The 25,587-nt window shown below is 33.3% G+C and overlaps 1 protein-coding gene and 1 pseudogene across 2 annotated transcripts in view; one reads left to right on the top strand and one right to left on the bottom strand.

Moving 5' to 3' along the window:
* The window catches only part of LOC101020164, a 447,873-nt gene that overhangs the window by 305,328 nt on the left and 116,958 nt on the right, over positions 1–25,587 (bottom strand). The window lies entirely within an intron of this gene.
* Positions 18,066–18,496, top strand: LOC101020876 (annotated as a pseudogene). The gene has a single exon (XR_644614.3). The product of XR_644614.3 is annotated as an ATP synthase subunit g, mitochondrial pseudogene (transcript).

Below are 25,587 nucleotides of genomic sequence, written 5' to 3'. Positions count from 1 at the left end.
GACAAATTGGAGAACAGTTTTTCTCTTTTGATATCTATGTTTAAATTTTGTTTTGCATGCTTTTCAAGATTAAAAGTAGTCTTGTTTGCATCTCTTACCCCTAGCTATAAGGAGCAGCTATTTTATGAATAATTTTCACTGGTAAGAGTGATAGACAGGTGGTTGCTAAAATAAGATATTTTGTTACCATAACTATATAAATCATTTTCTTATTCCATTTTTAAGGAGATCTTTCCTTTTTTCTATAAATGACCATATATTAATTTCTAAATGCAGATATTCAAGATTCTCATGAGAAATCACATCTCGGATTGATAAATTTATTTTTATTAAGTTTCTTTCCAGTAAATGTTTTAAGAGGACCACATACAAATGCCCTATAGAAGTTAAGCAATAACAGCAAGGAGAGAAGTTTATAGTAAAATGATAATAGGATTTTAGCACATATAAATGCAGTTCTATAGACATTCTATTTAGTCTATTAAATATGACTTTTTGCATTCAGAATGTTTTCACATAAATACTTAAGAGAGAGGATGACAAAGCTTATTAATAAATATGCAAATTTCTTTAGGGATATAATTATGCAACCTCATTGTTGCCTTGATATTTCAAGGGATTGAAAATACATTTGCCATTGATCACACTTGTCTTATATTGATCTATGTTGAAACTCTAAAAGTGCTACCCCAGTGCTTCTCAAACTAACTGTGGTCTAAACCAGACTATTTTTTTCCTAAATCATGAACTAACACTTTGCAATTTACAGTAAAAGTGGATAATTGGAGAAATTAAATGTAAAAACTGACATGAAAACATTCATATTTTATTATTTGAATCAACAGACACAAATGTTGGGTTGATTTTCTATGAAATGTTCTAAATGCTTACTCTCTATTTTTGTACTTCCGTGTTTTCTAACGGGTATCAAACCGTTCTCGGAAGGGCCTGGCCCACGGACCCCATTTTGCACAGGGCTGCCCTAGACTGCTTCCTAGCAGAATGGAGCCACATCTTGTTGGAGAGTTAGGTTTTAAAGCAACCACGCATGCTAAAAACCTGGGGCCTCTCAATTAGTCTAATAAAGGCAGGATTTTTATTTTTATTTTTTAATTTGGCTTCTTTGTTATCCATAATGACGTGATTGGTTTCCGTTTAGATGCTATGCAGTAGGAAAAATACATATATCTTAATGCTGGACTTACACTGAGTACAAGATAGGTGCCAAAGATGCGATGTTCCAGGCAGAAACTGATATGTCTCCCAGCGGGGACTCAGGTCTTCACCTCTGGAGAGGGAACACTGTCTTTTGCCACTATGCTATGTCCTTCAGTCTGCATCCTCCTCCCTCCACCCCCACCTGCTCTTTTTCTCCCCCAGAATGAGTACCAATGACCATATTCTCTTCCAGAGCCACATCAAAAGATTAAACAATGGCAACTTATACTGTTAGAAGGAAAAACACAATATCTGCTCATACAATCTCACAGTTTGTAGACATCAGCTGAGCTCACCCACTTTGGAGCATGGTGAAAGGCCAACCAGCTTTCTGTGAGGACATTTTTCTGAAGCACTTTAGTAAGAGGTCAATGGCAAATAGGCCTAAACACTGATGTTTTGTGTCTGAGATCTCAATTCTGTTTGGATATTGTCACATTAATTTTATAAAAACGTTATTTAATTTCAATATTATCCCATAAACATATATGTATGAAGAATATAAATATTCATACATACATTTTGAAGGTGTCTGACACATGTCAAACTAACATCAGCAACATATGTTTTACATCTAAAATCCAAAATGAATTGTCAACTTTTATCATTTGATTTTATGTCATTTAGCTGAGACGGGCCTGAATCTTAGCTTTAGACTATTTTGGATTTGGCCTTACATATACAAATTCATTTATCACTAAATTGAAAATATTTTCTTAAAAAAAATACTCATGGAATTATTTTAATTTCACAACTTTACTAATACTTTTTGCGAATTTAAATATATTTTGTGTTTTTCTCACTCTAATATAATGTTCAAAATGGGGAATACACTAAAATTATCCATTTTGTGTATCACATACGAAAACACACCAAATTTCCCTAAGTACATACATGTATTTGCCAGGCATAGATCAGAAAACTAGAACATTTTATCTGTACTAGTTTCTCCATTTGACGTAACGCTCTGTTTTTGTTTGTTTTGTTATTGTATCAAAGGTGTATGTTTAAAAATACGAATCAGTGTTTGAAGCTCGTTAAAACTAGCACCATTTATCACTCTGCCAGACTTTTTAAAACACACACATAAAACAAACAAAACAATAATAACCACAAAACAAAAACACTACACAAAACTGATTTGCATACCATGTAAATTTGTTTTTAAGAAAGCAGTCCTCAGGAAACTAAGAACCAATTAGTAGAAGAATAACTTACACAAGAACTATTTTCTAATTTTCTGATACTATTTATTTCCAAACAAACAATTATTGTATAATTGCCTATGAGTTTTTATTGATATGCATTATTTTATATGAATGTATGTATGTGCAGCCAGTGATATTTTTTGCACAAAGTTTATATTTTCAATCATAACTAAATATATTTGTATTATTTTAAAGTCTAATATGCTACTTTTCATGTGCTAAGCCATGAATTTCAAAGAGTACAGTGAATATTGTACATGGTTGTGTATATATGTGTATATCAACTAGGGCTAAGCACTGAAAAAATCATATAAAAACAATAGTACACAGAAGACATTTCTATCTATGAGTAATGGACTGGGAAAAGTCAGCTGAAAATAAATGTACACATTTGGAGACAAAATTTTCATATAAATGAAGAGGAAAGTTTGATTAGGATTTAATTTTTAAGATGTAAATAGAAATAACGCCAATTTAGTTTAGTTGTTTTTTTTAAAATTAGGTTTAATTATAACTCATGCAATAACTTAAGAATGAAAAAAGCATTGGGTGTTACACATAAAATTCTTTTTTGTGTTTTGAGACAGAGTCTTGCTCTGTCACCCAGGCTGGAGTGCAGTGGCACGATCTCGGCTCATTGCAAGCTCCACCTCTCAGGTTCACGCCATTCTCCTACCTCAGCCTCCCCAGTAGCTGGGACTACAGGCGCCCACCATATTTGTAACATCATTTGAGAAGACTACCTTTTTCCCAAGAACGTCTATTAAGCATTTGGATAATGATGATGGTGATTATGATGACAAAGAGGACAAAGTTAACAGTTAGAATTTCCATGGAACTTACTGTATGCTAGTATTGCTTTAAAGGCTCTACACATACTATTCTATTCTGTTGTGAGAATCAGATAAATTACAGATCAAATATTATGTTATTAATATTCTGTTTTGAAGCGCCTAGTGTCTACAAGTTCACTCTTCCAAAGTACTGCCATAAGCGCTGAACCAATTTCCCAGCTTCTCGCAGGCTAGTTTTCATGTAGCAGAGAGAACTCTTTTATTTATTGATTGACTTTTTTTAGACACAGTCTCGTTCTGTCACCAGGCTGGAGTGCAGTGGCGTGATCTCGGCTCACTGCAACCTCCACCTCCCAGGTTCAAGTGATTTTCCTGCCTCAGTCTCCCAAGTAACTGAGATAACAGGTGTGGGCCACCAAGCCTGGCTAATTTTTGTATTTTCAGGAGAGATGGGGTTTTGCCATGTTGGCCAGGATGATCTCAATCTCTTGACCTCATGATCCGCCCTCCTCCGCCTTGCAAAGTGCTAGGATAACAGGCATGAGCCATTGCGCCCTGCCACAGATTGAACTCTTAAAATATACAGATTCACTTATATATGATATAAACAGAGACTTCATTGATCAAAAGCCTCCAAGGGCCCAATTGACTTAGGAAAAGCAAGCCAATATTGTTGATATGGCCAACAAGGTCTTTCATGGCCTTACTTCACCATCTTATTGTCTCTGGTATAGCTCAAATATGCCTCACTCTGCTCTCCTTGAAAACCCGACTGGCTCTTCCCCCTGCCTCGGGGTGCCCTCTCCCAGGGTATGCATGGTAGCATACTTCTTCACTTCTTGCAGGTCTCTTCTCAGATGCTACCAACTCCAAAAAATCATCTGCAACCAAAAATAGATGAAACACTCCCCATAGCCACCCAACCAACTTTATTTTTCTTCACACTATTTGACACTGTAAAAAACAGTATGATGTTTTCTATTTGTTTGGTTTTTGGCTTAATGTCTTCCCCCTCCTCTCCATGTGCCCCCAGCACCACCTATAGAATATAAGAGCTGTGTTTGCTTGGGACTTTTTGTGTTCACTACTATAACCTGAACCTTTAGAAGAGTACCTGGTGTATAGTAAGCATTTAGTCAATGTTGATAGATTGAATTGAATCATTCTTGCCAATTTTCTCCTTAAGTTTCAGCTGAACTAAATCTGCCTGATCCACACTGTTTGCTTGGAACTTAGGCTCAATGCTAACCACACACACACACACACAACCATACACATAACAGACATATATACAAAGACATTTAAACACTTGTTAATTTAAAAAGCTTCTCAAAAGCATGATCTACCTTTGCTACATTATTGTTAGGATTTAAATTTTGTACAGGAAATATAGTCTGTGCATGCAAAATTTAAGAGGGAAGAAGTCAGATGCACCTAACAGTATGGTAGGTATACTATATCAGTATACTATGTGAAATGTGAGTATATAATAGACATAATATTAATATGTGTGTAATACATGTTAAATATGTAATAGATTGAGTGTATACAATATATATCACAATACATACATATAGCTTTCTGATGACCTATGCCATTCTAAACAAAATTGCTATAATGTTTTCATTAAGGAATATTATTTATTCTTAAATATGATTATATCCTGTTTATTTTCCTTGAATTGTATTCACTTGGATTAATCCATGGCTTAACTTACTTTTGCTCTCTTCGTCATACCTAGTCAATCTAAAGAAAATCCTGCGTCCGCCTTTATATCATTGGTAGGAGCTTAGCAAATCTATTCCCTAACTCATTCCTTTCTACTGACATATGGTTTTATAATGTGATTTTTTTCACCAAATATGGTGTCTGAAAAGTACAACCATGATATCAGAGTGAAGCATGTATTCTACCATGGGGATCAGGTATTTTTGGAGAGAGATAGCACTAGATAACAAATAGATTAGTAAAAGAACATTGTCTACCGAATTGCAACTCACTTTGTAAATCTTGGTTTCCTGCTTTCGCATAGACATAGAGTCATTTTCATGTGGTTATCAGATCTGGAGTTAAAATATCCCTGAGTTTTGCAGTCCATGATAATATTGGTACTTTTTACTATGGCTATGATAGAAAAAAGACAATGAATATCCAGATTTTTATTTCCTTCAATTAAAAATAGTGTGCCTTAATATGGAATATTCTGTATATTAATTTGAAGGGGTATCTATACAAAACAAAATGAAGAGCAATATGTTTGACAGTTTCTCTATAAAAACAAACCACATAAACAAAATCACATCCCTCTTTCTAGCAAAAGAGATGTACAAATGTGCATCTATGATTTCTGAGCTTGGAGAAGCTTATGAGTGAGGTAGAGAAACACACCACACTCTGATATTGGCTGCCTCAGGATGAGAGGAGGAAATGATTAGTAACTTTCTCTTTATATGTGTCTGCTTTGAGTTTTAGAATCGACTGCCTTTATAATTATATATCTATATAATTATGTTTACATATTTATATGTATTTATATAATTTACTTACATATACTTACATAATTTATTTAAATATATATTATATGTCTGTGTAATATATATATAATACATAATAGTATATTATATGCCTGCATAAACTCTGTGTGTGTAACATACACATATTAACATATACACATGCATATATGTATATCTAAAGTTGCCAGTTGTTTTTAATTTAATGTTATTTTTCCATGTTTTATTTCTGGAGGTGATTATTAAGTTTACTACTGTGTCAACTGTCTTTGGATAAGAAATGTTATACACAACAAGTATATTTTACTGTCAAGAAAGGTTGTAAATCTGTTCCACTAAAATACTGATTAGTCGTTTAGCCAAAACCAATATTTTAAATTATTCTAATAAGTAATGAGAAATAGTACAGTATTTCCACCAGTCCATTGCATATGATATGTATGCATTTCAGAAGAAAATGTATGACTGATATAAAATTTTTATTATAAATAATAAACATATTAGGATGCATGGTTTTGAGGTAGCAATGGTACTATATAACATCTGATGTAAGTGTGTATTAGTTGCAGAGATAATCTAACTCCAGTAAAGAAGGTATTGTTATACCTATTTCATTTAGTTTAATAACTAGATCTTCTGACTGACAAAAGTTTAAATGTATCATAAACGTTAATTATTTTTAGCACAGTAGAAAGAAATAAAATATAGTAGTGTTACTATAATAATAAATTTATAAGGATTTGCACACAAAAATCTCTTTAAGAGAAAAAAGGACATCGAATTAGAAGAGAAATACTTTTGTTGGCTTTTCTCAAAAATAGGACTGTACTGAAGCTTGCCAAATCCAAAAATTATTAACTGGCAGAGTCAAGTTAAAAACATTTCAGCTTCACATAAAAATATACTTTGAGTTCTAGGGGTGCTATTCACATTCTATGCCCTATAGTCGCATACAAAACTGGAATGGAGAAAAAAAAATCACCAAATATGGTATGGTATGTTATAGTGCGATATTAAAACAATATGTCTTTCAAATAATTAAGACTTACTGTTATTTTGGAGCTATCTCTTTACAGTGCCATTTTAATAATCAATAACCTGAAATGAAAAGTAATCAATATATAGTCATCATCAAAAATTTCCATAAACTAACCTACATCCAAATCATTCATGTTTATTCTTTAAAAAATTAAAATTAAAACATACTTATTAAAATGGAATGTCTAAAATGCTTAAACATTTTACTTTAAAACCTGTCAGTTGAAACCATCCTCCCTATATTCTTCCTCTTAGGCTCCCTAATAACTACTACACAATAATATTAATCATATTAGTCATATTAGTAAAGTGCTTCACTAGGAATAATCAATCTAATTTATTGTAGGTCTGTTTTCTAAGTTTGGAAATATATAACTTCCAAACATCAAAATTCACAGGAGGCAAAATTAATAAAAATATTAAAAGAGGTCCAGTCACAGTTAAGTTTCCATGAAGTCAATTTTTACTGTTGCTATTTTTATTGCTGTTTACAAAATACTGAAAATATTTTAGAGACAAAAGTGAAAAGAAAAAAATCACCATTCAATTTGTTTAATATCTATAAATTTATGAACCTTTTTTCAGTCATGGGGTTTTAGTAAAATGCTACTTTTAAAAAACAGTTTTATTTTAATCGTTGCCATTAAATATATCATAAAAAGTCAAATGTATAAAATTATAATACTAGAGAGACTATTTCAAGTTTTTAAGAAGTGTTTGAAAATAAGTAATTTTATATGCTCTATTTACAATTCATTCCTTACTAATCTTATTAGCTGATATTAGCCATCCAGAAATTCTTTATTCACAACAGTAACTAAAAGAATTTAAAATTAGGTAAAGATTTGAAAAACCTGTGTTTACTTCTGAGGTTTTACAAGTTATATTTCAACTCTGTGAGAAGCTACAAATATTAACAAAATGATTGATGGGTTAGTCCAGTTTTTCAAACAGTAGAATATTAATGTAGGCTGCAGAAAGAATGTTTTCCTTCGTTGACCTAGTTCATTCATACTTGGCAAAATATTTGGAAACTAAAACATTAGGGAAGTCTAGCCTCCTCTACAGACCATGAATATGCAGAAAGAAAAGCAAAATTGAAACTTATAACCCCATGTCTTAGGATTTAATTTTAAGATGCTATTATCTATTTTTTTGTTTAAAACACTACATGATATATAAGCAGTTCAATTATAAATACATACACAGACACACACATCCATATACATATATGTGATGTTTGTGGTTAAACATTTGTTTAAATAACAAATGGTTATTGATCTGTTTAATATTGAAGTAAACTAGTCAAATATTAATAACAAAGTCTAGAGTAAATTTTTAAAAATCAGGCACCACATTACTTCATCAAGCAATACATTGACATTTGTTGAATACAATAATGTAAGATTCTGGTCAGTTTTATGGTTTTTGTAGTCCTAGTAGAACATAGGGGAAAATAAACAAAAATCCATAATTAATTCTGTTAGTGCCTATACTTTACTTTTAAATGCTCCTGTAGAGAGATTTCACAGTACCTTGTTTTTTTTCTTTAATGTACACACTACAAGTTAGCCAAAATTTAAAGAAATCTAATCAGAGATCCACTCTCTACATTGGTTAAGATTTGCCATTTCCTAATCAGTAGTTTATCCTCTAGGGGCACCTGTGGCAAATGCGTCAAGTCTCCCAGTACTGCACTGTGAAACTACACATGGGAGCTTGGTAATTTACAAGACACGTTACAAATAACTTTTCACTGATGAGACAAATGATGATCAAGATATGTGATTGGCAAGAAACACTGGGTAATCTCCCCATTGTGGGAACAAAGTAAAATAATCCCAGGAAAAGTTTGCAAGTCTCACATCTTTGAAGTGGTACCTTCCATCTAAAATCTATTTGAATTGGTACCCACTCCTGGACACAGAAGGAGGGTCCTTCACCTGCTACTACTAGAAGGCTCATTGCTCCTGCTACCAGAATACAGTTGCATTTGCTCTGCGGTGAACTTTTTCTACAAAGCGCTGGATGGCATGCCTAAAAAGACAAGGAACAGAGACTCCCTCCAGATTATTTAGAACAAGCTATTTGATTTTGTACCTGATTGTTAATAAAAGTTTGTACCTTTGCAGAAATTGATCAGTAACATTTGTTTCTTGGTGTTTTTGCTTTTGAAACAACCTAATTAGTAGCAAATTTGTAAGAGAAGAGACATTTACCTCCTATCTATCTCTGATTTGTCAAAGGTCAAAATATTGACCAAAAAATCCCTAATTTGTTGAGGCAATGAATTACCTTAGATCAATTCCCACTCTCAGCATGTTAAATAGGAGATAACTCAGGTTAGAGTAGTTCATTTTTGCTAGAGAAAGTCACGATCAGTCAGGATGCTTTAGATGATGCTGGAGTACCAACCAGTTTAAAATCACAAAGAAGTATTTCTCCCTCACATTAAACGTTCATTACAGGTTAGCAGGGAAGCTTTGCTGACCGTAGCATCTTAGCTAAGCAAGATAACGGCAACTTCCACCTCAAATGTGGAGAAAGATGCAAGTAAGATGAAGGAACGCTGGAAATTAAATACTCTGGCCCCAGGCACACTTGGTCACGATTACTTTTCTGATCCCATCACGAGAGCTGGGAAAAGGAACTCGATTCTGTCACCCAAAACATGAGAAAATCAGAAATATTTGCTATTTAAATTACCATAGCAATTCAATACCTACAGATGAAAACTCAGGTTTCCTGTTTTGAACAGTGTATCTTAAGTTACAGTACGCCCAAAAATTCCACTTTTCTTTTAAAAAAAAAAAAAGGATGATTAAATTTGGTTTTGCTATTTAACTAAGATTGAAATCTATATGACTGAAATTAAATCTACTTTAACCTGAACAACCTAGAATATGTGTAGGCAGGTTTAAATATATAAATGATATAAACAATCAATAAATTTTTTTTTGCCATGGCAATCCTTACAAAAGGATAGAAAAGATATTAAACTTTATATTTAAACATTACAACAGGAGAGGTCAAATTGTTATTTGCATAGTAAAGACAATGAGTATTTGTTAAAATGGATATTTTCAGGTCCCTGGACTAATATTAAGATTTAATAGATCTGACACTTGAATACAGAAATCTACATTTTACAATGCACCCATTTAATCTGCTGTAGGCAATACTGAGACCATATTTTGAGAAGTGATGCTGTAGCTGACTGGTTCCAGGAGGCAAGAAGCATAAATATGAAACTGAATTGAAGAAAAAGTAAGGGTTCAATCAATGCATGGCAACTTTCATTTGGTTGCTGTAATTATATTAAAATTATAAAAAGCATCAAAAAACACCTGACTCAGCAGTCTCCAAAAGATGCAGTGGAAATGCGGTGGCATTGCCTCTCTGTTCTAATATGCAATCAGCCCCCATTTAAATTAGGGAGAACAGAATCATATTATTCTCTTTGTGGATATTTCCGAATTGATATCTCCAATCCAGACTCCTTTCCTGAGTACTAAGCTCATATATCCAACTTTCTACCTCAGTATCTCCACTTGGTTACACTTTAATATGTCAATCTTTATATGTCTGAAATCAGGTTTTTATTACTCATTTCCCAAACTGCTCATTTATCGAAGCCATTTCCATCTTAGTCCACGATAACTATTCTTTTAGATACTAAGGTGAGAACCTAGGAGCCAGGTTTGACTTATTATTTCCTCTACTATTTTGTTGAGAAATGTTTTCTTAGTCATTTTCTTTGTCATTCAGTAACACCTGTCAGTGTTTGAGATTCCTTGGAGAATCTCACCACTTCCTATTGCCTCCTTTGTTACCATGCTAGTCTAAGCCACCACCATCTTTTATATAAACTGTTGTAATAAACTTCTAAGGGTCTCTTCAGACATGTGCTGGTAAATGTTTATCAACAACTTTGTTTATAAATAATAAATAAGTATGTATAATGTTGTAAAACCAAAAGAAAAGAAGGAACGGGAGGAGGAGGAAGAAGAAGAAAGGAAGAAATGCAGGAAAGACAAGACGGGGAACGGACAAGGGAGGAAGAAGTAATCCTCTATAGTATTTCAGATTTCCACATGGAATCACTTTCACCATGGCTAACTTCAAGTGACATGAGGGCATGGTTCAGGAAGAGATGCACACAATGGCTTCTGCTGAGTTGGTAGAAGCCCATTCCAACATAATGCTGGTTCTCCCTTCTTTGACCCTAGCCACCTAATATCCTCATCACCACATGGCAGTCGAAGTCACTTGAGTGGGATGATACCATTCTTCTGTCCAACGCCTCCCAAGAGGCTCCCTGTGTCACACAGAGTAAGATCTCAGATCCTGTCAGGAACTCCAAAGCTTATTTGATGGTGCCCAGGCCCTGTCCTATAACACTCTGGTCTCACTGCCTGCTACTGTCCCCTGGCTCACTGCACTCTAGCCACACTGGCCTCCTACCTTGTCTTTCAACATACCAAGCGTGCCTCCACCTTAAAGCTTTTGCACTCACAATTCCCTCTGCTCAAACCACTTTCTCTCTAGGTACAGGCTTGGTACCCTCTCTTACTTTCTCTTGGTCTTTGAGTAAATAGCATCTAATCAGGGAACCATGCCCTGAACCTCTGACAAAAACAAAACAAAACAAACGGCATAATAACCTTCAGTCTCTAATTCTTCAGCTTGCTTTATTTTTCTTTATAGCACTTTTTACTGACTGACATTTATACACATATGTAAATAGATCATTATTAGCATCAATATTTATGTGTCTGTCTCTTTAAGGGCACACCCACTTACATTTTCCCAGTTCCTGTGACAGTGTCTGCCACATAATGAACTAATAAAATCTTATTGGCCAAAGACACATGCAATATACAAGCAAATAAGTGAAGAAGGCAATTCTATAAAGAAAATAAAAAGATGGTGAGAGATTCCATGAGGGATACAAAGCAGCTGTGCCCAGTGGTGGGGGATATCTCAAGTGGTGATATTGAAGCTAAGGTCAGAATGACAATGTAATTAATATAACCTGCACATGAATAAAAATTCATTACAGGATGAAAGAGGAGCAACAGCTTTCTGGATGATTTGGGGGTTTTGAAGAAGAGCTGGTAAAACAAAACAACTTTTAGGTGTGTTCTCAAAAAGTACGCTCTGAGTCCTGAAATGATGCAGTAAAAAGAATAATTCATTTAAAGGAGGAGGAGAAGAGGCAGAAAGAATCACCTTCTCCAATCTTTTTTCCTAAAGAATAGGAAGGAGAACTGCAAAATTCAAGGAGAAACTCTTATACTCGTATGAGCTGTTTCAAAGTTTACATTTTCAAAATTTATTTTTATTTCATATTTATCTCTCATCATAAACTTTGAAAATAGGCAGAGTTTATTATTCCCATCATTATAAGAAAGAACCGAAGACTCAGAGAGATGAATGCCTTCTCTAAGGTCAAAAGGCTAGCAAGTTACTGAACCAGGACCAGCAGCCAGGCGTCCTCATGCAGTCCATTATACTGTGTCCATTATGATATGCTGCCTTGATGAAAATTGGCAAAAGACTACCTGGAGGTTGCCAATCTGCTCTGTACGAACCCAGACCCCGACAGTTGACTTACATTTAAATTCCACAGAGTTGAATTAAAGGTTGACTTTGAATGCATGGCAGGAAGGTCAACAGTAACATTAACTTTCAAAGACTTCTTAATGCCCCCCAAATTAAGTACAGACTCCCATAGCTAGCATCCAAGGCTATCACAGTGTGACTCCAGTGAGAGCTTCCAGCTTTCCTTCATATAGTTTTAAGACCTTTTTGCCTACACCAGACCATTTCCCAAGTCACTAACCATGAACGAAAGCAAAGAGAGGGGAAGGTTTAATTTGTTTCACCTGTAATATCTATCCTCTTCTTCCTCTCGTCTATTTCTGTCACAATTTAGCCATCTTTTAAGGAGTCTTTTTCAAACCCTTCAAAACAGCTGTGATTTCCTCCTTTAAAGTGTCTCTTATGACACCAACAATCTCCTGCCTGGTACTACAGTTCATTGAAAAATTATTAAAAATCATATTTCCCAAATAGTATATAAACTTTTTTTTTCTTAAAAAAAATACTGTTCTTCAGTTCTGTATTCTTTTTCCAGAGACTGCCATATAATGGGGAATCCGTAAATATTTGTAGAATTAAATACAATTGATTCAAAGAGATGAATGCAATCTTCAAATTAGTGATTCCAACATTCCACTGAAGGCAGAAGTAAAAGATACAGGAGACATGGAGCACAGAGGGAAATCAATAAATCAAAGATTTGAGAGAATGAGAAAAAGTAGAAGTAAATGGAAAGAGTCAACTGCATCAACAGCAGCTGGCACAATGTATTGTGCACAGTAGCTACACAATAAGCGTGTGATGAATGAATAAATGAACAAAAAGAGGAGAGTAGAAGAGGATAAAGCACTACTGAAGATAATCTTAAAACAGGGTCATCAGTTTAAGCTAACTTGGCAAACTCTAAAAGAAATTAGGTTATTGGTATAAAATATACTCTTCAAGAAATAAGGGTAGATATCCTGCTGAACACCTTCTCTTCTATTCTCTTGTTATGAAGCGCTTTCCTCCTTAATGTAATTTGAAGCACAGAACAATTCTATGGGTAGGCAGAAGAAACATGATTCCAGCCATTTTGTAGATAAGGAACAGGATCAGGGAGGTTAAGCCTCTAGGTTAAGATCAGAATTGGGGCAAAGCAAACACCTGAAGCAAAGTCTTCTAACTCTCACATTCTCACTGCAACCAATAGACCAGCCTCATCATCACCTCCTGGGGTCTTATTGGAAATGCAGATTCTCAGACTCCACCCCAGATGCCTGAATCTTAATTGAATATTAACAATATCCCCAGGTTACTCCCCAGGTTCATTACAGGATGAAAGAGGAGCAACAGCTTTCTGGATGATTTGTGGTTTTTAAAAAAGAGCTGGTAAAACAAAACAACTTTTAGGTGTGTTCTCAAAAAGTACACCCTGAGTTCTGGAATGATGGAGTAAAAAGATAATAATTCATTTAAAGGAGGAGGAGAAGAGGCAGAAATAATCACCCTCTCCAATCCTTTATCCCAAAGAATAGGGAGGAGCACTGCAAAATTCAAGGAGAAACCCTTATACTCCTATGAGCTGTGACTCTTTCGAAGTTTCACTTGAAGAGTTACTCTCAAAGAGTTACTAAAGTTAACTGCTTAACTGATATAAAACTAGAGAACCTATCTGCCCTCAAACATATATATCATGATCAGATACATTTGACTAGATAGATAGATAGACAGCAATAGAATAACCATCACATAGAAATGTTATTCTTACATACATGCACATTTGACTATATGTTTTATTTGTTATTTTGCATAGATAAATTTATATATTCAAATACATATATATTCAAATACGTTTATATATTCAAATATATAGTAAAATATATATGTTACTTTTATATATATTTGGCTTATATATAATTATATATATTCTTATATATAGGATATATATGAATAAATATATTCTATATTTATACATTCATATATAGGATATATGAATAAATATAACTATACACAGTCAAACTATATATATTTGACCAAATATATTTGACAATATATATAGCAAACTATGTATATTTGATCATGTATATATATGTAGAGCAATATATATAGCAATAGAAGAACCATCACACCATACATATTGATATGTGTATATATACATATAAAGTAATAGAAGAACTATCACATAGAAATATTCTTAATACTGAGTATTAATATAACTATTTCTATATTAAATAACTAAAATAAAGCAATAAATAATATCCTATAAATAATACTCAATATATATTATTAACTGATAATATGATTTTTATAAAATATATGATAATAAATATGAATTAAAAAGAAACATATTTTAGGTCCATGGATGTGGCCCTCAAAGAAAAAAAGAAATTTAAAGGATTGAGCCTCTTTTTAATGGAAGCAAAATTGAACAGCCTGGTGGAAGTAAATGAAGATGGATTCAATCATTTGAGAAAGAAAAGAATACAAAAGAGGAAACAAAGTAATGTAGCAAGCACAATAGTTGGCATCCATCTGTAAAAACAAAGTATTGAGGGTTGCTTATTTTAACACATGTTAACATTAGGGGGTCTGCATATACACAAAGACACTAAGTCAAATGGATTTGATACTCAACAAAAATAGGAAGGTTATGACACGCTAATTAAAGGAAATTGCTTTGGGTGATCTTATGTTAGTAAAAACAAATAATAATTTTTGGAAAACAGGGCAATATAGAGCCTAAACGTGGCTTTTTACAAACACATTCACCCCTCATTGCTCAGATAAAAGAATGGACAGGAGCAAGAAGGTCATTTCCCCTTTCAGAACGGAGGAAGATTGTTTTTATTTTGCATTTTTTAAGGTTCAAACACAGCATTTTTAAAAAAGTGGTTCAAAGTTCAGAGCTGAGTTTTAGACTCAATTACTACAGCATCCCAATGTAAGGATCTCTGTATATATTTTAAAATTTGCCCTTTGCCACCTATTTATTATCATTATTTGTTCCTACCTTAGTAAAAATATAAGTGGAACAGAAGTGAAGAGCAGGTGAGTATATATAAGGCGGAAAGACAGTCCAATGAGAAGATACGTACAAAAGAGAATAGTTGAACTAGGCCCAGAAAGATGAATTACATTTTCTAGGCAGAAATTCTTTGAAAAAAGAAAACACTATTTGTTATCAAGAGCAGAGATATGTTCTTTAAAATATATAAAATTATTTTATCTAAAGTTGAAAGAGAATAGTACTTATAAATTTATGAAATAGCAAAAGTATTTTTATTTTATCTGACATTCAATAATTCATTTAAAAACCTTTCATATATAAATATTTTGCAGTAATATGTTTTCAAATTTGGGAGGTGTTGTTTGAAAGAAAGAAGAGTTCCAGGTTTTATGGCACAGAGAAGAAAATTTTCCAGTGATAAAATTGTGTATGAATTTCCAGTGTGGTTGATATAAATGAAAAGTAAAGCCTTTTACAACTTTATATTGGCTTTAGAGTTTTCAGAAGTATAGCATTAGTATGTCCAAATGATTTTTTTCCAAATACAAAAAACATCTTATCCAATGAGTATTCAAACACATATTTCATACATAAACATGCAGGCATACAATATTATCTAAGCTGAATGTCTGTGAGAATTTCTATTGGGTTTAGAATTGCTTGTATTTATCTTTAATAGTGAAGTATCCTCTGAGAATCTCGACTTTATGTGAAATACTTCCTTATGTTTATAAACAGGATGAACAGCAAGATTCTGGAACGTAACCTGTACTGACTCTTCACTCAAGACTATATTAAGGATCATATCGTTGCCATCTTGGCTGCACTACTCATTAATGTTTTGTGAATATGGAGCTCTCTGTGATGTACCAACACCTATTATGTGATGAGAGTAGAATCCAAAAAGTACATGAGATTCTAGGATTAAACCAGAAGAATTCCGGGAGTTAAATATATATATATATAATATGTATATATAATAAATTATATATATGAATATATATATTTGACTTAAAGTGACACAGTTATATTCAGAAAATTTTCTCTCATGATAACACATTTCAGCTGCTTTCTTCTCACATTTGACTGTAGGCTCCACAACGACACAAACCATGTATTAGTCATGCTTTAATTTCTAATAAATAACACAAAACTTGGCTCAAAATAGACATTCGGATTAATTAATTTGAGGGCTCTGTAAACTGAAGTGCCTAGTGCTTTGGGTTCACGGGTTTGGGAAGGTCAATTAGAACCATAATAGAAATCATCTCATGTACTGTCCGAAAGTAGATTCCAGAGACCCTTCCAAACATGTCACCACAAAACTCATGGTTTCAAGCAACAAGGCCAACGAAGAATCCATTCATGATTTTAAGTCTTTTATTTCGCCAATATCTATACGTATACTCCACCTATATTTACAGATTTTACTTATTAACTTATTCACAGAAATTTAGTAGGTAAAAGATTAGTTGGGAATTAATTGATTTATCACTTAAAAATGTGTTTTTCAAATTGTCTGCTCATATATTTTCCATTTTTGTTGTTCTCCTAAAAATCTCACCCAAGATGTCAGGCAGGTAAACATGTCTGATAAAATGCCTTAAATTACATGATATGCAATAAAATGTATATATTGCTTAAAGATGCTTCATCTCAGCATTATACAAACTCAAAGGTCATGAAGTGGGTCTGAGCTAGAGACACTTTTAAAGGATGTCTGGCAATTTTCAGAGCTTTCATGTTGAGAACTCCCTTAAATATGATTAGACAATTACATACCAGAGCATGTAAATATTTTGATAGAAAAGGGATAAATGAATAAACATAGATGTTTATCCAGGTAATTTAAAGAAATCAGAAACATAAACTATATGAAATCTTGATATAACTGCTAAATCTTTAAAGAAAAATTAAGAGCGTCCAATATTTTTTATTGCTATCCCTTTCTTTTATGTCTAATGTTCACAATTTGCTTTAAATAGTTTTGTACTTTAGACAGTTTGATGAATAGAAAACCTCTGAACTTATTGACCTCTTAGTGCACAGCTTACCTACAAAAATGGATTCAGAGACAAAATTAGGCAATGGTGTGCTGGTCAATGTTCAACAACCAGTCTCAAAAAAGAGGGGGGAAGCCCTGATTTATAGCATTTGCTGATTTCCATGGTGCAAATACTCCTGCCACAACTGATTTCAAGCTAAGAAAACGATGTCACTGAAAATGGAATATAGGAAGAGATAGTCAAAATTGGTTTATTCAATCTGGCTGAAGCCAGATTGAGCACATCTGTGAAATTCGGTCATATTACATTATTAAGTATTTCCTGAAAAATGTTGATTAAATACTTCTGTGAGATGATGTCAGCTGTGTGCCCTTCTTAAGTATGCACTATGTACATTAGTCTTTTAAATGCCCTCACATCTATTATACACAAGAAATCTAATTTCCATTGTTTCACATAGCATCTTTCTCACATTTATTTGACTCTTTGATTTTTTCCCTCAGAATACCTTCCAATATCTTTCAGAATAATAATGTTTCACAGGACCCTTTTTGGGAAATGTGGCTGTAGGCACACACTTCTAGTCGTACTGGACACACAGTAGGCATAATAGCAAATTACTGACAAGTGTTCATGCATATAGAACGGTCATAAGAAAAAGGTGAGCAATGATATACAAATAAATAGAAGGAATTGACTTCGCATCCCAGAACCATGGCCCAATTTGTCCGTAACCTTGTGGAGAAGACCTCGGCTCTGGTGAACGCTACTGTGACTTACTTGAAGCCTCGATTGGCCACATTTTGGTACTACGCCAAGGTTGAGCTGGTTCCTCCCACCCCTGCTGAGATCCCTAGAGCTATTCAGAGCCTGAAAAAAATAGTCAATAGTGCTCAGACTGGTAGCTTCAAACAGCTCACAGTTAAGGAAGCTGTGCTGAATGGTGTGGTGGCCACTGAGGTGTTGATGTGGTTTTATGTTGGAGAGATCATAGGCAAGCGTGGCATCATTGGCTATGATGTTTGAAGACCAATCTTTAACATCTGGTTATATTTGATTTATTATTTGAGTGTTGTTGGACCATGTGTGATCAGACTGCTATCTGAATAAAATAAGATTTGTCAAAAAATAAATAAATAAATAAATAAATAAATAAATAAATAAATAAATAGAAGGGATTCTGTCCTGATTTTCATGAGATTGGATTATTCTGAAAATTGTTTCACTGGTGCAACCACAGTTGTATTCACTTATTAGAGAGGCATTTATTGAGCATATACTATATTCAGAGCGCTATCACTACACTAAGGCACTGGAACATTTCAGACTTTTTCTCACGTTTAAGGATAGATGCTCCATTAGGCAACGCCAAGTTTAGTTTTCCTTTTTTAAACAAATTTTGAAGTGGGGAGGGCAAAACTCAGTAATTATTCTAAAATGTAATTGAAAGGAATATTTAAATCTAACACATGTTAGGAGTGGACCTTTTGCAAACTATATGCAGGATGTACATAATACACAGCTATTTAATAACACAGATATAGATAATTTTTTAAAGGGAAGAAGCTGTCATTTTTCCTAAATACCCAATATTAAATATTTTTACCTGGATGTTAAATGTTTAAATAATAGTACTTTACTAACCATCAATTTGACTCTATTAGAATGTCTCCAAGTGTTTAAATATGTCCACACTTAGCGTGTTCATCTAATTTATGGTCACATATAAATATTCCTAAAACTGAACATGTTTTTGAAAAACAAAAAAGCAGGAGTAGGCTAAATGCTAACTGAAAAAAATAAGAATCCAACTATCTATTTTGCAACGGGTTTCAGGTTATACACACATTTTCCTTTAATCACAACTCACAAATTAACATGCGATGTATGAACCTTAGTGTATTTGTTTTGTTTTGTTTTCCATTGGAGAACTGACAGGTGGATTTTTCATTGGAGAAATATTTGCCACTTGACCTTTGGCAGAAAGTGTGATCTGTTGTTACATCAAAGAAACTCTAATGTTGAATTATCTTGGTAGTATATAAATTATTTAAAGCAATTAGAACATGGCTACTTTAAGATAATACATTCATTGCTTATACTAGTGTATAGAGTATTATACTACAATAGTGACACTCCAATAGCTCACTTTTTTTACCCCTTAAGTTATTCTCACCATGCAAGAATAGAAACTAATGTATCTCAACACATTCAAAGAAACCAAGCAATAAGCATATGTTTGCCCACGAACCCAACTCAAAACGAGGCATCTATATGAGAAACATACCAGCAAATACTTCTCTGATTTCTTCATTGAAAGTGTAAAATTGTTTCTACCATGATCACCAACACTTCATTGTTTTTGTTAAGCTATAAGGATATTTTCTTACAAGGTCAGTATTTGAAATGAATATCTACACACAAGACTATATGGTCCTCATTTATATTAAAATACATAAATTCTGAAAAATAAATTTAATGAAAGTTGTTTTCATGCCTTGTCCTTTGAATGATTCTTTCCTTTCATTCCCTAATTTTAACAATATACTTGCAAACAAAAATTGCTCAAAGGATATACTGCATGAACATCTATAGTTACTTGTGCATAGTTAGAACATAACCCAATATTAATTCTTCTAATATTGAGTTGTGGTACATTGTGAGAGGAATGTCTCAACCATGTTAATTATATATATGTGTGCATTCTGTGTGGTTACTATATAGTATGGTCTTTCCTTAATAATACAGAATACGTTATATTTCATGCTTGCCAAATTTTTATTCAAATAACATTAGCTGCTAGTATATCATATTACAAAATTCAACTTTATCTTGCAGAAAAGATAAAAACTATATTAGAATCTCTAGACTCATTGATGTATTACACATCGAATAAACTACAAAGGCATGAATTAGAAACAGGACAATTGTCGGAGGCGAATGGTTTTGCTGCAGATTTGAATTATCTGTAAGCAGATTTCACAAGGCAGAGGCAAGCTCGCACTGCCTTAGAGGAGTAACACCACACCAAGGAAGTTTCCCACCAAACCTTCTACCTCTCCTCATGGGATCTAACAACGGAAATGAACATGAGATCTAAAACACAGAAAATCCTGGGTAACAAATCAAAGAGAGTCAGGTCAGAGAGCCAAATTTCACAAGAACACATATTCTATGTTATGATCCGCCCAAAAGAGGAAAATATTTCAAAATGCTCTCCATAATAAAGCTATATTAACAATAGGCTGTATGGTCCTGCCATTGGAGTGGAGGACTGACCTGACCCTTGACCTCTGCTCACATAAAAGCCTGAGAAATGAAAATTATATTTATCATGGTTGTTTGTTTTATACAAATTTACTGTCTTTCTTTATCTAAACTGATATAAGAAAAAAAAAATCTTTTCTGAAACAGCCCAAGTCTGGTTCTTAATAGTCATGTGACTTTTTTCTGCCAGCCATGTGCTCCGTATCATTTTACTCTGAAATAACTATGCGGATTTCAGCTCAACCTGCCTTTGCTTATAATGCATGACATACCCCGTGAGGGAGCCTGAGAACAGACTCCCTTGAAAAGCAAGGTTCTCATAGTTGGCCTGTAACCATGGAAGCAGATGCCGTTTTCTTCTCACCCTGCTTACCTCTTTGCAGCCTCGAGCTGCTCCCTATTGTTACAAGGGGGACGCCTTGCTTTTTCTTCATCATGACCGAACTTGCCTCTTCTTCAAAGGGCATGATGCTGCAGGTCATTGGTCTAGACTGTTTGCACGGTCCAGAGAACAGCCTTGATGTAACCCTTGCTCCGTCTGAGCCACACCACCAGCCGTGCATCTGCAGACTGGAGGGGGACATTGGAGATCTGTATTTGAAAAGAAGCCTGTCTGATTTTGCCATTGTGCCTTTTCACTCATCGATCGAATGAATATCGAACCTTCTGTCGTTGCATGTGTGAAATAGATAGCTTAGCAAGCACTTTTGTGCCCAACCTGTGCAGTGGGCCAAAAGGTTTTCCTTTTAGCCTCAAGAATTTTTTCTTCAGACTTTATGAATTTCGTGTTAGCTTAAATTATTTATATGCCTTTATCCAACTGTTATGATGACCGTTTCAGTTACTTCGTCAGCAGTGACTTTCTTTTGGTATTAGAAGGAGCATTTTCTTTTCTGTCAACTATGTTTGTTTTCCTTTTAAGCTTTTGAAGATCTTCTAGATTAACTCATTTGTAAGGAGAAAAGGTGTAACTTTTACTGTAAGCTATGAAGTCAAAAAGTTGAAGTGTCCTTTCAAGGAGATAATGAGATGGTGTCTATCATTTAACAGGTTTATCCCAGAAAGGTGAACTTGAACTGCCTGCAGGTAATTTCAGTGATTTGTAAGAGTAAGTAAATCAAATAATCACATTGATTTTAAATTAAACAAAATTGTTTGATAAGCTCTGTTCCAAGGGAAAATTTTGTTTTTACCCATTAAAAAATTTGCAAAAATGTTTTTCTGGAGCATTAAAATAGACTTAAAGCACATAAATTCATTATGATCTGTGAAAGGCACATAAAATCATGGTGATTTCGTATGTTAAATACTATATATTTATGACATATATCTGGTGGCATGATTTAATTAGAAAGTACACAATATCAAAAGATGTTTACATTTCATTTTTAGTACAATTACAATTCCCAGTTTGTCATCAATAACTAATGTTGACAATAACTAATAGCAACCATACCACCTGCTCATTCTGCAAAACATTGTTTTACTGTGTTCTTGTAAATTCGGAATGACTTTAAAATGCCTCCTCTACTAATCTGCAGTATATTACCTAGCAAGTACTGTCTGTCTGTGTCATCAGTTTCTGCTTTGTTTTGTTTCATTTTAAGAACCTACTATTTCATACTTCAACGCATACCTATTTTCTCTAATTGCCACAGGCAAAGGGGAGGTCCCTGACAGAATAAAGAAGGTTATTGTGACAGATGAAACATAATTCACAATGAGTACTCTTTTCATCCAGCTCTAAGTAGCAGAGGATTACTTCCAAGCTGAATTTTGTGGCAGAATGTATGAGCTGATTTTATTAACACATAAGGATGGGGCACAGGCAAAAAACCTATTTCTCCTCAGCTGGATGGTGGCTATTTTGTGTGTGTCTGTCTGGGGGCTTTATTTGGATCCACCTGAAGCAGAGATATGCTGGCCAGAAGAGACTCTGAAGAAATCGAGGGCGTAGGCGGGGAGGGTAGAAAATAAGAAATTTAAAGTAATAAAAGTGGTGGGTTTTCTATACTAGATAATGAAAAATGATGAACTAAATATACAGTATTTCTACATTCTTTGGCATGCACATGATATAAAGTCATACTTTTTTTCAACAAATACAACAGCTGCAAAAGTAGGTAAATTTTATTTCATAAACTTACTTTTCTTTAGATGATTTTGTTGTTGTTTTTTTGGTAATTTTAACTTCAAATGCTTTGTTAGATCTCTAAATGCCGTTTAGTTTTATGAGAGGGCTTAATATTAAACTTGGGTTACATAGGTATGTGTTTATTTGAATATTTTACTTGCTTTCAATTGTTTGTTTTGCTTTTAATGATAAGGATTGTATTTGATCTTTATAAAATTTGTATATGTAAATACAAAAAATATTTTCCTTTCTATTTCTTATGAGGTCAAATTTTAAATTAACTAAAAGAGGGGCAAAAATTTGTACTTGATAAATATCTGTGCATAATAAAAAAAATCCCAGACTATAACATTTATTGCAATTCATTTGTTTTAAATAGCTTTTTACTTACATTAACCATTTGGATTTAGTTATTCTTGGAAATTGTATTTTCTTTCCTAATATTTTATAGAAACTGTAGATGAAATAGTTTTCTATCTGTAAAAGGAAAAGTGTACAGTTGTTCTTTCTGCTAGTGTGCCTACTATTACAGGACTTACAACAAAGTGCTATTTCCCTATGTTCTTGTCCAGAAAGTTAAAAAAAAAATCTAAATTCTAAATTGAAGTCTTTCTCAATTTATTGGATCCATTTCATATTTCAAATATTGTAATGAATAACTCAAACGCACCTAATTTAATTAGGTATTCCCTGGAAGAAGGAATAAGACTATAATCTACAACCATTTCTTTTATATATTTTCTTAAAATAATTTGGTTATTTTGATACACAAATTATACAATTTGAATTAGCTGAAATGATTTCATTAAGTTGGTTTTGTAGCTAAAAGCTAAATTAAATATGCAATAATATTTATCTTGAAGTTTAACACTTCACAAATACTTACTACCTCATAAAGATTTACTTCTCTTAACTGATTTCTTGGTGAATGACTTGTTAATGTTTAAAAAGTAGTAATTTGAAAATAAGACTGTTTATTCTATAACTTCAGAAAATATGTAAAATAATATAATTAGGACTTTCTATTTGTTGATACAAGCAGAAATCCTCCTCTGTCCTCCCTATACAAAAAATAACTGAATTAAACCATATGCCTTGCAAATATTTTAGAATATTCTTTTATTATGTTTTTACTAACACAACTAAAAGATGATATTTTAACAAAATAAGAATTTCAAAGGAAAAATATAAAGATTTGTATAGCAATTACTGTCAGATATAGGAAATCTGCAGAGATTTCCTATCTATAGTTTTATGTCTTCCTAATAATTACAGAAACAAGCCAATTTACCTACTTTGGTATTTGGCAAAAATTTTCACTTCTGCTGTTATTTTATGATTATCCTCTTTATGTAATTTATTTGAAATAGGTGCACAGTTTATCTTTAGAAAATATAAACGACTGAAGCGACATTTTTAATTAAACATAGGGGAAAGAAGAAAAGTTTAAGAATAGGGATGTTGTTATAGAAATTGTTTAAATGTGCGGTTTATAGTATAGTTTTTTTAAAATAATAGGTTTTGTTTTATTCATAGTTGAACTTAATGGAGCATGCCAAATGGTTATATCCAAAAGTAAAATTCATTTGCACTCACTGATTATAAAATATTATATAGGAAAATAACTGTAGGGAGCTGAGGATAAGATTTTGTTTTGCAATTACATGACAGTTTTTAAAAAATAACATCATGCAACCTGAAGATGATGTCATTATATTGTTTCTATAAATTTACCTGAACACCCAGCACAGTGCTGCAAAAAATAATAGAAATAGAGGCCAGTGTATTTTATTTCGGGTATGATCTTTGCAGAGTCAACCTCTGTTTTATCCAAAATTTATTTCCTGTATTTCAGGCCCAGAACATTTTTCATATTGCTTTCTTCTTCCTCCCTCTCCCTAAAACACATTTTGCTATAAACTTCTGCACCAATCACTAGGAAAGACACAAACAGCAGTAGCGGTTCAGGAAGCAGCCCCGTGAATGTAAAAATCACAGACTTTGATTTTATAAGACAAGTTGGATAGGAGTCAAAACTGCCACATGCGGTGTGAAAAAATGCCACCCTGGTGTGAACAAAAGGTTTAAAATGGAGTCAAGAAGCGTGCAAGCTCGATGTCTAAGCTTTTCCTGTGAATTGTCTGCCACAACCTGCAGGGTATCAAGTGGGCTGGGAAGAATAGAGAGCTCTTGGAAGCTACAACTGAGAAACATCGGCAGTCAAACATGTTAGTTTTTGTTTTTGTTTTATTTTCTTAATTTATTTTGTTTTGTTTTGTTTTGTTTTGTCTCATTTAGGCATCATTACACTAAACTGTTTTACCCAAAACATAAAACAAATCCAAAAAAAGTCACATAATGTGTGAAGAAACTGTTGCTTACAAATGAATTGTTACTTTTTTTTTGCATTCCTTCATTTATAGCAAAGCAAACTTATCAACTGCACTTTATATTTTAAATTCCTTGTTTTGTAGGCTTGAGTTTTGTTTACAAAATGGTGAGCAGGAATAGAGGCTCATGAAGTCCTAACAATTAGAATATAAAATGTAACTATAACACTCATATTTGGTTAACTTCTAAATTACCAAGAAAAGGTGGAGAAAAAAGACTGAGTTCACTATTGGAAACAAGTATTTCATTTTTAAATAAATACAATAACTCTGAATTCAGCAGGAATAGACCCTTCAAGAAACACTGCTGCAATATACTGCTATAGGAGGCCAATTACACCTTTTTCTAATATTTTGCAATGTAAAAAGTTACTCATAAATAATCAGTCATTAAACCATCATCATTTGCTTAAATAACAATAAAAGGCA

This window comes from Papio anubis, chromosome 4, assembly GCF_008728515.1.
Source record: "Papio anubis isolate 15944 chromosome 4, Panubis1.0, whole genome shotgun sequence".
In the NCBI taxonomy this organism is placed as follows: domain Eukaryota; kingdom Metazoa; phylum Chordata; class Mammalia; order Primates; family Cercopithecidae; genus Papio; species Papio anubis.
Note: the sequence above shows the minus strand (reverse complement) of the source record. Positions and strands in the feature narration are given on the sequence as shown.